This window comes from Lepeophtheirus salmonis, chromosome 6, assembly GCF_016086655.4.
Source record: "Lepeophtheirus salmonis chromosome 6, UVic_Lsal_1.4, whole genome shotgun sequence".
Taxonomy (NCBI): Eukaryota; Metazoa; Arthropoda; class Copepoda; order Siphonostomatoida; family Caligidae; genus Lepeophtheirus; species Lepeophtheirus salmonis.
Genome location: NC_052136.2, coordinates 47,058,523 through 47,070,861, shown reverse-complemented (window position 1 = coordinate 47,070,861; position 12,339 = coordinate 47,058,523). Strand labels below are relative to the sequence as shown.

Below are 12,339 nucleotides of genomic sequence, written 5' to 3'. Positions count from 1 at the left end.
GATTTATTGGTTACAAAAATGTTGTTTTAAGACAATTTAAAACTTTTACCTTAGACGTGTGATTTTTTTAATCTTAAACAATATATGTACATAATTGTTTCAAAAATATATAACTTAAGTTAAAAAATTTTAAGTTTACATTTGTTACAAAGCAGAATTTAAAATAATGTATTATATTTCTTACAATAATTAATCTATTATTGTTTATATGATTGGGAGATGTTGATGAAAAATAAAACAACGAAAATTGGATTTGATAGCAGTTAATATTAATTCAAGCTAATATTGACAATGATAATAATTTTTGTCTTCGAAGCTAAGAAAAATATCAAAAGTCAATATTACCTTTTATAGTCCTTTGTATTAAACAGATGCTATAAGGGTTTAAAAAAAATTAAAGTTGAATGCTGTACCCTTCAACAGATGTAAATTAGATTTTTTTCCGTTGATGAAGTAGTAAACTATTAAAATTAAAAGTTTTTTAATGAAATTGTTGTAGAATATTTTTTTTTATAAAAGTCAAGAATTGACTAGAATTAATTAACAACATTTTTGAGGTTACCAATGCTAGGTAATACAAATAATTTAATTTCCTTTAATTATATTAAATATTTTTTTGAAATGCAAATATCTCAGGGACTTTTTTTTTTTGTTTGGAGTATAAATATTGATTAAGTGTAGGTTCCGGCAAAGAGTAACAATAAAAATAGTTTTGAGAGTTGAAAAAAACAAACGGTTTGTACTTTTTTTTTTTTTAGTTTTTTATCCATTCCTATGTGTATATGTGCATTCTCTATGAACAGTATAACTTTTGTGTATATATTTTTAATAATTACTTATAAAAATAATTTTATGAATGTTTAAATAAAATTTTATCGTAATTTCCTGGTAATAGGGTTGCTATAAATGTTGAAAACACACTAATCTATAGCACACACGAGATATATTTTTTCTCCTTCCTTCCTTCCCCCTCCAATAAAAAAATCAATAAAAATCATAACAATATCACAGGACGCTGATGATAAAATAAATTTTAATTCAGTTGTACTATTTGTTTTGCTCAAATCTTCTCTTCCCCTTTTAAGAAATCCCTACCTTTATAATGAGAAACAGATCAAATGTAACCTTTTTTACTTTATTGGGGTATTTTTTAATATTTATTGTGTTTTGGAAAGTGAAATGGTATAGATAAATTTTCTGTTTGACCTTACAAACATATTAAAAGTACTGGCAAAAAGCTAAAAACATAAACAATGATATATGATGTCAATTTTTCACACTTGCCTAAATTCAAGGTACACATACATGAAGTTCAGAGTTACCTTAAGGTTGTACTTCACATAAGATAAAGAAGTACGTAACGCATGTCTTCAAGAAAAATCGAATGAATCGAAGATTTGGGATTTAAATGCATTTAAGTAAAAGCTTAAAAAAGTATTTTTTTACTGAGACAATAATAAAATACAGAATCCATAAAATCTAAACTAAAAACGATGGTTACAGGTGCAACGTTTGGAAAACCGGTTCTTAAAAGATCTTTGGGAACCGCAGTTAGAGTTGTTTTTTTTAAATTGTATTTAAAATATTTTGTTGCTTTATTAGAATAGATTGTATTTTAATTTTTTTATATATTCTTTTTTTTATTCCTCGAAAAGGAGATAAATAAGTTGCGTATTCTTTGATTGAGAAAAAGAAGAAAGTAATAAATGATTAATAAAAATAAATAAAACATTAGGTTTCAACATTTTTTAAATAAATTTAGCTTTTTTACTCCATGTTTGCTCTATTTTTTTTAATCAAAAATAATTTAATTAAATATTTCTAAAATGACATTCTTTTGAACAAGACGAACTAAATTCTTGTAAGCATGCAAATAAAAAGTTTTCTTTCAAAAGCAATACTATATAATAATATATATTGATTAGTTATTGAAAATACTTTAAAATATCTTAAGCAGCTGATCCTAGGAAGGTGCAAGGACTATGCAGCAGGTTGATTATACAGTCTATCCCCCCCTTATCCTAAGTTGAAGCTCATTTCTGACGAACTAATGGATCCCTGTAGGAATTATGGACTGACTGGAACATGAGGAGTAAAGGACTTTCAAAATGACAAGTTTTACTTTGTTGAAGTTTTTATTGAATGGGAAGACATCACCAACCAATCAGTCTCGTAAATCGATGTTTGAAAACAATGCCTTCAAGGGATTCACTGTCATGCTTACTAAGTGGGTTTTTTCGGACATTTATAAAATAAATTATAAAACACTTTCCTCCTCAAAAAAAAGAAGTAATTTTTCATTTTTTTCGCTGTCAAAAATTTATTTGTGAATAATGAGAAATTGCCATCTGGAAGAGGAATTATATCTCATTTTGACTTTTGAATCGTTTTTTGAAGAGCTTCCTCGAGAAAGGACAACCTATGAATCACCAAAAGATCCAAGTTTACTGGAGTTTCTTTAATAAGGATTTTATTGATCTACTTTAAAATTCACTTCAACAGCACAGTCTCCAAATTAATATATAAGGGATTTGGAGGACCAAAAAAGTAATCATAAAATTTTTTTATAGTTACTTAATTTTATTAATTGTAGAAACGTCTCGGAGAACCTCTTCCCGTACTCTTTATGGTTTTGGCCAGAAGTAGTAAACTAAAGGTTTGCAAATATTATAAATTATATGATATTAGTTGTTTTTTTAAATATTACAATTGTAGTTTAAATATTTATAAGTCAGCAACTCACTTGCTTAATAAATAAACAAATTTGTGTTTTTATTGGAAATCCGCTTATAGAAGAAAAGTTTCTTAATGTGAAAAAAAAATCCGTATAAAAATCATTTAATCTTAATTTATGAATACCTGAGTGAAAACATATTTTGAAGGGGCTGTCATATTTACACCACAAATAAGGTATTTTGTTATAAAAGTTAATATGAGAAGATAATACCTCTCACACATTATTTAAACAATTTTTTCGTTCGAGTATTTAGAGAATTATAAGAAAGTTTTTACGGAGAATATGTTAAATATTTATTAAAAATAAATAACAGTAATAATAGATTCATAACACTTCAATGTTTTGAGATCAGAATTAAATATATTTTACAGAGTGGGTACTCAAAAATACTGGAACATTCAATTACAATGGTGCCCCTAATATTTTTAGGTTTCATTACACAACCAAATCACAGCTTAACCAAGAAAAAATAAGTTTTGTGTAAATCCCATGTATCATAGTGTAAAAATGTTGCAGCAACAGAAAAAAGACATGGCGCGTGCAATTTCCTCAGCGCCGGTGACAGTGCACATATCATTGGGATCCCCATTGAGACTTTCAACACCATCTTGAAGTCCATTACCGCCCATACATCTAAGAAGAACCAAAACTTCTGCAACAACACTATGACTTACTTCGAGCCTACTTCTATGCGACTTTTCGCCAGCCCTGACCTCAACCTGCTAGACTTTGCAGTTTAAAGTATCTTGGAGAAGAATGTATGCCACATTTCTCATCCATATTCGATTCATTTCGTACTTCCATTATGGGTGCATTGGACACCATGGAAACAACCTTTATTGTTAAGATCTTAGCGATATGTTTACCCTCATGTCAAGGCTATTGTTGCTTGTGAAGGAGGACATAAATAAAAAATATCTTAGAGTATTTAAAAGTATGACGAGTTGGTCTGGAGTTGTCTTTTCTGCAATCCAAAACAATTAAGACCTGCAAGTTTTGCCTCTACACTCATGAGACATTATAAAATACAGGTGAATGTACAGTTACACTTTAAAAACAGATGAATTAACCTTATTACTTCTATTAGTCAATTTCAATAATATCATTAATATGAGTTAAAACGAGTATGGGACATTATTATTTTTTTTTTTTGCAACTTAAAACGTTTAATGTTATTTTTAAAGTTGTTATCGTTATTCTTTAATTATTAAGGAAAGAACATCTAAGTATGAAGTTTAGTCATTCTTCTTGATTTTTTTAGTAGAATTGTTCTGATTTATGGCCTCTTTAAGCTTAATCGTTGCCCAATTAAAAGCGTTAACCAACACTACTTGTTGCCTAAGATTGTTGACTTCCTACCTATCTATTATCAACACGTCATGCGTAATGTTTTGAAGTTTAATTTGTTTTAGACGGAGTTAAAGTTCATTTTCACATTTTTATTAAGTTTAAAAGTGTTATAAGTACGCATCCTTCCTCTTTTGAATCAGCATTGGACCTCTGTCATCTTCATTTCACCAATAGGTGGTGGATCTTCAATCTAAGCCTAGGACAGTTTTATTTTTCTTCTGCAATATATTATGATGTTTCTTAACATAAAAGCAGACTCTCTAATTGAGGGGAACATTTTTGCCCATATATCACTTAACTATCTATACATACTATAAAGGTTGTGATGGCAAAGAGTGGTCCAAAATAGATATGTTTGTTCCCCAAAACAAAAACAAAAACATAACCATAGAAGATTTGCCTGGAAAGTCGAGTACTTGAAGTCTGGTCCATCTCTAAGTGCAAAGAACACCAATACCTTTGTTCTCAAGATTATATATGCGATCACAAGGGAAGTTAATAAATTGTCACTAACACACTTTTTATGAAAAGTTGGTAGTTCTATTTGCCATCTCCAAAACAACATCAGGACCTCGCCCAAGGTCCCAATTCCTCACTTTAGTTTCCTTTCCTCTATTCGGGGTACAATGAAGGAGTTTTCGAGTGGGTGTACATTCATACCCCACTTTGACCCCGAATTTGATTGGTTTCTCTCTGATGAACTGCTTAAGAGGATGAGGAACAAAATGCATCTATTGTAATATATTCTGGCTTATCCATATACTTTTTGCCGTGCCATTGATGACGTCAAAAAATGGATTGCCCAGTATATAGTTTTTGTAATTTTCAAAATGCATATATTTGAGGAGCTTCTCATATGTGTTTCTGGACATATCCTCTCTAATGGCCTTGATGTTTCTGTCATCCTAGATTTCCCAAGACATCCTTCTATATGAGGTCGGTAAATAATCACTGATGAAAGCAATAGCTTGACTACATCGAATGAGGTATATATTGTCAAGCTTGGTAAAGGCCAGATCATTCATCTACAGAGCATTTTTTCTATATCTCTTCAACAATTTTTTAAGCATATTTCATCATGGAAAAAGAGCATAAGAAAATTAAATGACTCCTTTAAATCTTCAAGATTGAAAAGAAAATTTCCAGATTTTGATAAATGGGGGACTTTCATATTTATGATAACTACACGGGTGATCCCGTTTACATAGTTTAACGCCTTTTTCTATTCCAAAATATGAAGGATAAGTATTTCAGTCGTCTTAGAGTTGCTAAAAATAAAAATGGAGCTGTAATCAAAGGTAAAAAGCATTTGATAAGGATCAAGTCGAAATTGATAAGCAACTCCTGAATGTCATCATAAAGCATCTCAACGCCTCTATTTTGAAACTATACTTGAAGGAGTATTTTGATCCCAGCATGGAGCAATATTCTCATAACATAAATCTTATAATGTTTTTTTGTTAAATTAAACAATAATTACTCACAGTCAATATTATTTAAATGTGTTAAAAAATGATGCTGCTTGAATGACGAAGAGTCACACTGAAGATATTTTGGGAAGTTATAAATATAAAAGCTTTTTGACCCATACTTGTAAAATTGAGGATTTAGTTTGAATGAGTTCCTTTCAAATGATTTAAGTTGTTTTTTTATTTCCCCTCTCATAGCTCTACCAATAATTAAGCTGTTTTTCCTTAAAACATTTTTCAAAATGGCTGGGCTACCATCTTAAAAGTTGTATTTTTTCATATTAGTATGGTGATATCTCATATTTTTTAGAACTTTGTCTTTTTTATAGTTCTAAAATATTTGAAAATATATAAATAAAATACAATATTTCATTCTTATTAAGGTCTAATAACACAAAAATCAATTATTTTTCCATTTGATGGTTTTAATAATGTGTGTGTCGGATTGTATACACGCCATGTGGTTAACCTAAAAGGCGTTAGAAAGACAAGATTTTGGAATAAAAAAGCTTTGAGATAGTATTTCTGATTGTTTGAATTCTTCTTTTTGTGCACACATTAAAAAAGGATATAAACGAAGAGAATATACATCTTACAGTTTTCCTTCTATAAAGGCAATAACGCAAACCAGGTGGCTGAAAATGTGATTGGTATTTATGGTTCTGGTACTGTAAAAGCCTATTAAGCGCAGTTTCGTTCGCTAAAAATTTGATGTCAAATAGATACTACGCTTTGGAAGGCCATTGTAGAAAATGTGGATAAAAAATTTGAAATAGTTGTGTTAGAAAGTTCTGTAAACACTGCTTTGATTGTCTAGATAAACATTAATAGATAAAAAATAAGTCTATTAAAAATTATGGATTTATGTATTATATAAAAAAAAATGTTTTATATACATTGCAATTCAAAAATGAGATGAATTATTTGAAGTGAAGAGTTGACATTCTCTCGTTTGGTCAGTGTTGTGGTATAATTATATATTGCATGGATGGTCCATTGGTGGGTTAATTTTGTAATATTTCGATTAAAATGACTATTTTTTGTTTCCTCTGTGGTACTTTACCAACCAATAGTGACGGACATAGTAAATCAAAGTTACTATGTAAAATATTTTTTGGTTCAAAGTTGAAAAAATTGTGTGGCTAAATACCCAACTAATTTGTATTTAAATAACCATGTCATATCATTTTTTTAGTTTCTACTCTAATATTTTAGCAAAAAGGATGAAAAAGTGGGGTCAATTTTGATCCAACTTCTGAAGCAATGTTGGTATAAAAGGCAAAAGTACAGGTATGGTATAGTGTACAATTAATTTTCCATTGCTTTGCTATTTCCTTTAAAAAATACATTACTATTTCCCTTATATGTAAATATTATTTTAACCTTTTTACCTACACATATGTAGATATGTACATATATACAAAAAAGGTTTTTTCTTAATTAGTAATGTAAAAAATATAAAAACAAGAGAGGATTACATGCAATCATTTTTTTTTTTTTTAATTGAATTATTTTTCATAAAATTTACTAAGAGAAGCCAAATAATAAAAAAAAAACTAAAAGTAGTATTTTGAAAAAATAATGAATTTATAATTTAAAAAAAGATTAATAAGTCTAATTTACATTTGTGAATTATCAAAAAAAAATAATTAAACCTTTTATATTGAAGGTTTATTAACGTTAACAAATGTTTTTAGTTCCTCCCTGTAAAAAAAAATAATAATAATATGAGACTCATATGGTATATGCACTATACAGGGATGGGCTGCAAAAGTAGACTGTTAATTAGTATCAATTTTCTCACTGATATATGAAGGTCTGGAGATATTTTTTTTTGAAATTCGGGTTCAACCATCCATTGTTCATAAACAAACTTTAATATATGCGGTAGGGAAGCAAAACGCAGACTCGAGAGAGGGCTTTATAAATACATCAATAATTTAATATGTTCAATATTAGGTAAAAAATAATTTGAACAAAACATGAAGAAAATTATTTTGCTAAACTTTTTTCAATCAATAGGCCACTTCCATTATTTATGACAGCCTTTCATGTGGCCTGAATGCACTGCAAGAGTTGATGACAAACTCCTCTGACAAGTTGTCCCAGCAGACACTATTGAGGACTACAGAGAATTTATATTTGGGTGTGAGGTCCTGTTGGCTTCCCTCTCCAAAGTGTTCTATGCGGAAAAGTCGAGTGGTTTCAAATCTGGTGAGGAAGGGGGCCATACCTCTTTGGACCAGAACTGAGCCATGTTATCTACTCAGAACTTTTAGCAATTGATGGACGTGGAAGAGGGAGGCCACCCTGATCCACACGTCGTTACCCTTCAGGTAGTTGGTTTTCACCCATGGGAAGATGGTTTACCTAAGCACCTTATTGTAGATTTTCTGTCCAGCCTTGGAAAAGAACAGATGCATTTTTTTTTCATCAGATGCCAAAACACCAAAGACCATTGTTTGAGCCATATATTTGGTGTGCTAAATACTTATGACCTTTTCCTTTGTTTCAGCAAGCCAGCGGTTGTTCCGACGGTTGTGGAATTGATGAACTGTGAAAATCTTCTTTTGCGATAAAATTTTCAAAATTGACCCATTTGCCTTTATCCATGTGAGGATTATCTTGCACCTCTCGAGCCTCCTGGCTTTCATGACCACTGTCAGAAGTTAAAGTGGGGTCATTGTGAAAGAAAATAATAAAATAATCCCAAGTTGTTCTTTATAGCCCGTTCTGCTGATCCTAGGAGCCACATAGAAGTTGTTAGCGAGGCGATTCATCGACATAGTGGGACACTTCTTTATATCCTTCTCCAAACTTAAAAATAACTTTGTATCCCTCTCTTAAATTATGGCATCCACTTCCTGACATCCTGGAGATATCTTCATTATTTTTTTTTCATTTTGACCAACTTACAAACCAAGCTACAAAAATAATTGACAATGTCCGTAATCTTCATCACATGAACTTCAGTACCTATGAGATCTGAGATTTTTCTTCTTACTCGCTTATGATGATGAAATAAATAAAGGACTAATACAGTTTGTTTATGTAAAAAGAACGGGAGAAACAAAATATCAAAAAAATAATAATTAAATATAATCATGATAATGAGAAAATAAATATTTAATAACAGTTTACGTTTTGTTGCCCTACCCTGTACAATTCATCATCTCCTCATCATCAGTAAGCCAAAAGGCAGCATATATCAGATCACTGAGGGGAGTCAGTTGAGATATAAAAGATTATGAACGTTTTGAATTGCTCAAAGATTCTGGTTTTTAAGGTGGCCAAGATGAAAAATAATGAAGAAGACTTCTCCAGAAAAGCAGTAAGCATAGGTCACAATTTAACAAAATATTATTATTTTTTTCTGGTCCAAAGAGATATGGCCCCATTCTTTTTTTCCAGATTAAAACCCGTTGTACTTTGTAAGGTACTTTGGAGAGACAAACCAACAATATTTTATACCCAAATGTGGACTTACTAAAGGACGCCATAGTGGCTGTGTGGAACAACTTGTCTGATGAGTTTGTCTTCATTTCCTGCAATGCCTTCTGGCAACATGTAAAGTATGTTATTAATGCAGAAGGTGACCAAATATAGTAAACAAGTTTACAAAAGGCCTTGTTTTAGAGGTTTTTCTTAGTAATTTTTGAAAATAAAAAAATGTTGCAGTATTTCTAATTAACCTCTCGAGTTCACGTTATGCTGCCCAGCCTTATTTACTTCATGTATATAAATAAAGCAAAGTGTGTCTCTTTGTCTGGATGTTTGTCCAACGTTGTATACTTTATTATAAAGAAGGACATTCGGTTCTTGGCAATCATATAAATAAGTTTCACAACCCTGAACTCATTCGCTCAAGTTTATACTTAACAATCATTATGTCCTCCCAATCCAAATGTAAATTTACCTATTTGGATACTAAAATCCCAAGGTGTTCATGTTTACTTTTGTGAAGCTCCATTCAAATAAGTTTATTGTGGAGGGTCTCTAGTAATATATAGAAGGGTTTGTGTGGCCGATACTTGTTTTTGTTAAATTTTCTTAATAACAACAATTATTGACTTGGATAACGACATCTCAAAACCCAATAATCTTAATTTGATTAAGTTAAAGTTAATTGGGATCATGGGAAACATTTTGTGTTTGGTATCACATTTTTAGAGTTATTACATTGATTTTTGGACTTTGATAGACCATAATAGATATTTAATAAGTTTTAAAGAATAGATGATGTGCTTACAACTATAATACTACTTTTTTTCTTCTGTTTTTAAATTCTTCAATTAACATATACGCATGTATGCAAAACCTCATTTATCATAATTTTGCAACCCTGCCATAGTTTTTTAGTAATAATGGGACATATTATTATTTTTGCAATAGATCATATAATAAAAACACATACCTTTACATAATAAAACATCATTATTGACTTTCTATTTAGTGAGTTGTAATGATGGGGAAATAAACTCCTAAAAGACTTAATTTGATCTCCTATTTGTGTATGTATGTTATACTTTTAAATATAGCTTCACAAATAATATCATTGTAATTTAGACAATAACCTATTAATGTTTAGCAAACAAACGCAATAAAATTGAAATATTTTGCAAATATTCTCAGTTATAATTCACTTTTACTATGGAAATTAGAATACCTCATTCTTTAGCTGTTGCAATTAACAGATGTATACAAACTTATGGCTCTTTATTATAACATTAACTCTTGATTCTTTTAAACTTAAAGGATGTTTAAGAAAAAAAAATAGTCAATTTCATTATCTATTCTTTTGTAAAAAAAAAATCTTGCAACAACATACAACATATGTTAATATATTGTGTCAAAAAAGCTATTAGTAACTGAATAAAAGAGCTTACTTTGTCTATTATACTTATTTTTTAAATATATAAATGGGCTTCTAAATATATCAACACGCTAATTAAAAAGTAATATCACTATTCATTTATATTTATTATTATCAAGCTTATACCCTTTCTAATAAAGTTCATAGTGTGACATAAATTGTATTCATCTTCAATTCCAGTGTATCAAGTTATTTTAGATTTTATATACTGTCCCAAAAATTACGAAATGTATATCAATGCAATCATATATGAGAATGAAACACAAAATAAATTAATAGACAGGCAAATTAAGTACAAATGCCGATGAAATATTATTTTACAATTATGTCAAATTTGTACTCTGCAGAATATCATTGGCCTTCTATTTATTTTAAAAGGTTAAACGTATTAGAAAGTAAGGAGAACCCCCCCCAAAAAAAAAAAAAAAAAAGTATAGAAAAACACAGGCTAGCTTGAGTGGTATTTTTCTCACAAAATCGTTGTTTGTTTTTAATACCACAAATAACGTCACAACTACATTTTCTGTCATTTTTCCTCATGACGTATTCAACTTTTTCTTCTCCTTTTTGAATTCAATTTAAAGGTTTAATATATAGAGGTTGCAAGATTTGTGAATAAAACGGATTTTCAGCTGCCATCCGGGGGCCAAGTTCAGCCCACAAATGTTTTTCTTAATAATAATTTACAAAATATCCATTATTTGCTAAAAGTTATACATTTGATGTTTGTATAATTCCGTTTATTTATGTTTTTATTGTAAAAACTGACATTCACATCAAAATAATCTCAAGAGAGGGTGAATTAATTACCTCCTATTCTTTCTTCCGGTTCTACGAAATATCCATTACTTAGCAACATTATTTTCTTATAAGAAATTGGCTGGAATTAAAGGAGTTTGTGCCCCCGAATCTAAATATGGCGAGAAGTATTATTTATCAACTTCAGGTAATTAGAACAATAGTCATAAATGTTTTAATATCTTGCTCAAAATTTAAGATTCAAAGCTTTTAAAGCGCTTAGTAAATAATATAAAGTTTGCTGAAAAATTTATAGGTTCATATATAATATAGGAACAACAAGTGTTACACTTTTCATTCGAAAAAACCCAAATATTACGGTAGTATAGGGGTGCTTACGAGTTTGGATATAGAACTGTTACGTACAACAGTATTTCGATATAAAAATACTAATAGAATGATAGCATAACCAGTCAAATTTATGAGCCTCTCTATAGCTCCAAACCAAAGTGTCCTTTCTAAAACAAGCAAGAATAACAATTGCCTTATGTTAAGGGTCAAATGATTTATATACTAGATTATACCCAAACACAAAACATGCAGAGATCCTTTTAAATGGATCTGATTGCTTTTAACGAAATTTTTGTCTTATATTTTTGGTCAAAAAGTATTGAAAATCATTGAAATACAATCAAATTATTATCCGCAGAGTGCTGACGCTGAGCAAAAACCGAGGATATTTTTTTGAAATCAAAAGTTAGGTAACTAAAATATTGAAAAATATAGTTATTTATACAACAATCCCTCTATGTGGATATTGTATGGAATCATCTAATACTTTTATAAATCTGAAGAGTTTTATAAAGAAAAATATACTCGAATGTAAAATATATTGAGGATGGAACTTAAAAATATTTGAAGCCCTCTCTACAACAATTTGAATGTTTTGGTCAAGTGCTACACCGTCAACTTCTTTTTCATCATCACTCTATTATTTTGTCTCTATGAGAAATACAGAAAGCTGTTATGGTACCAGAATCTGTACAAAAATATTATTATTGTGACAATAACACTTACATATAATTTTCTCAGTAGTTTCAGTTATGATAAAACTATTGAAAAACCTATTCTTTTCGTCAACTAGTTTTTTTAAAGGGTTTCAGATCATACTT

The 12,339-nt window shown here is 29.6% G+C and overlaps 1 protein-coding gene across 2 annotated transcripts in view; it reads right to left on the bottom strand.

Annotated features, from left to right (window-relative positions):
• The window catches only part of LOC121120736 (allatostatin-A receptor), a 142,397-nt gene that overhangs the window by 18,565 nt on the left and 111,493 nt on the right, over nt 1-12,339 (bottom strand). The window lies entirely within an intron of this gene.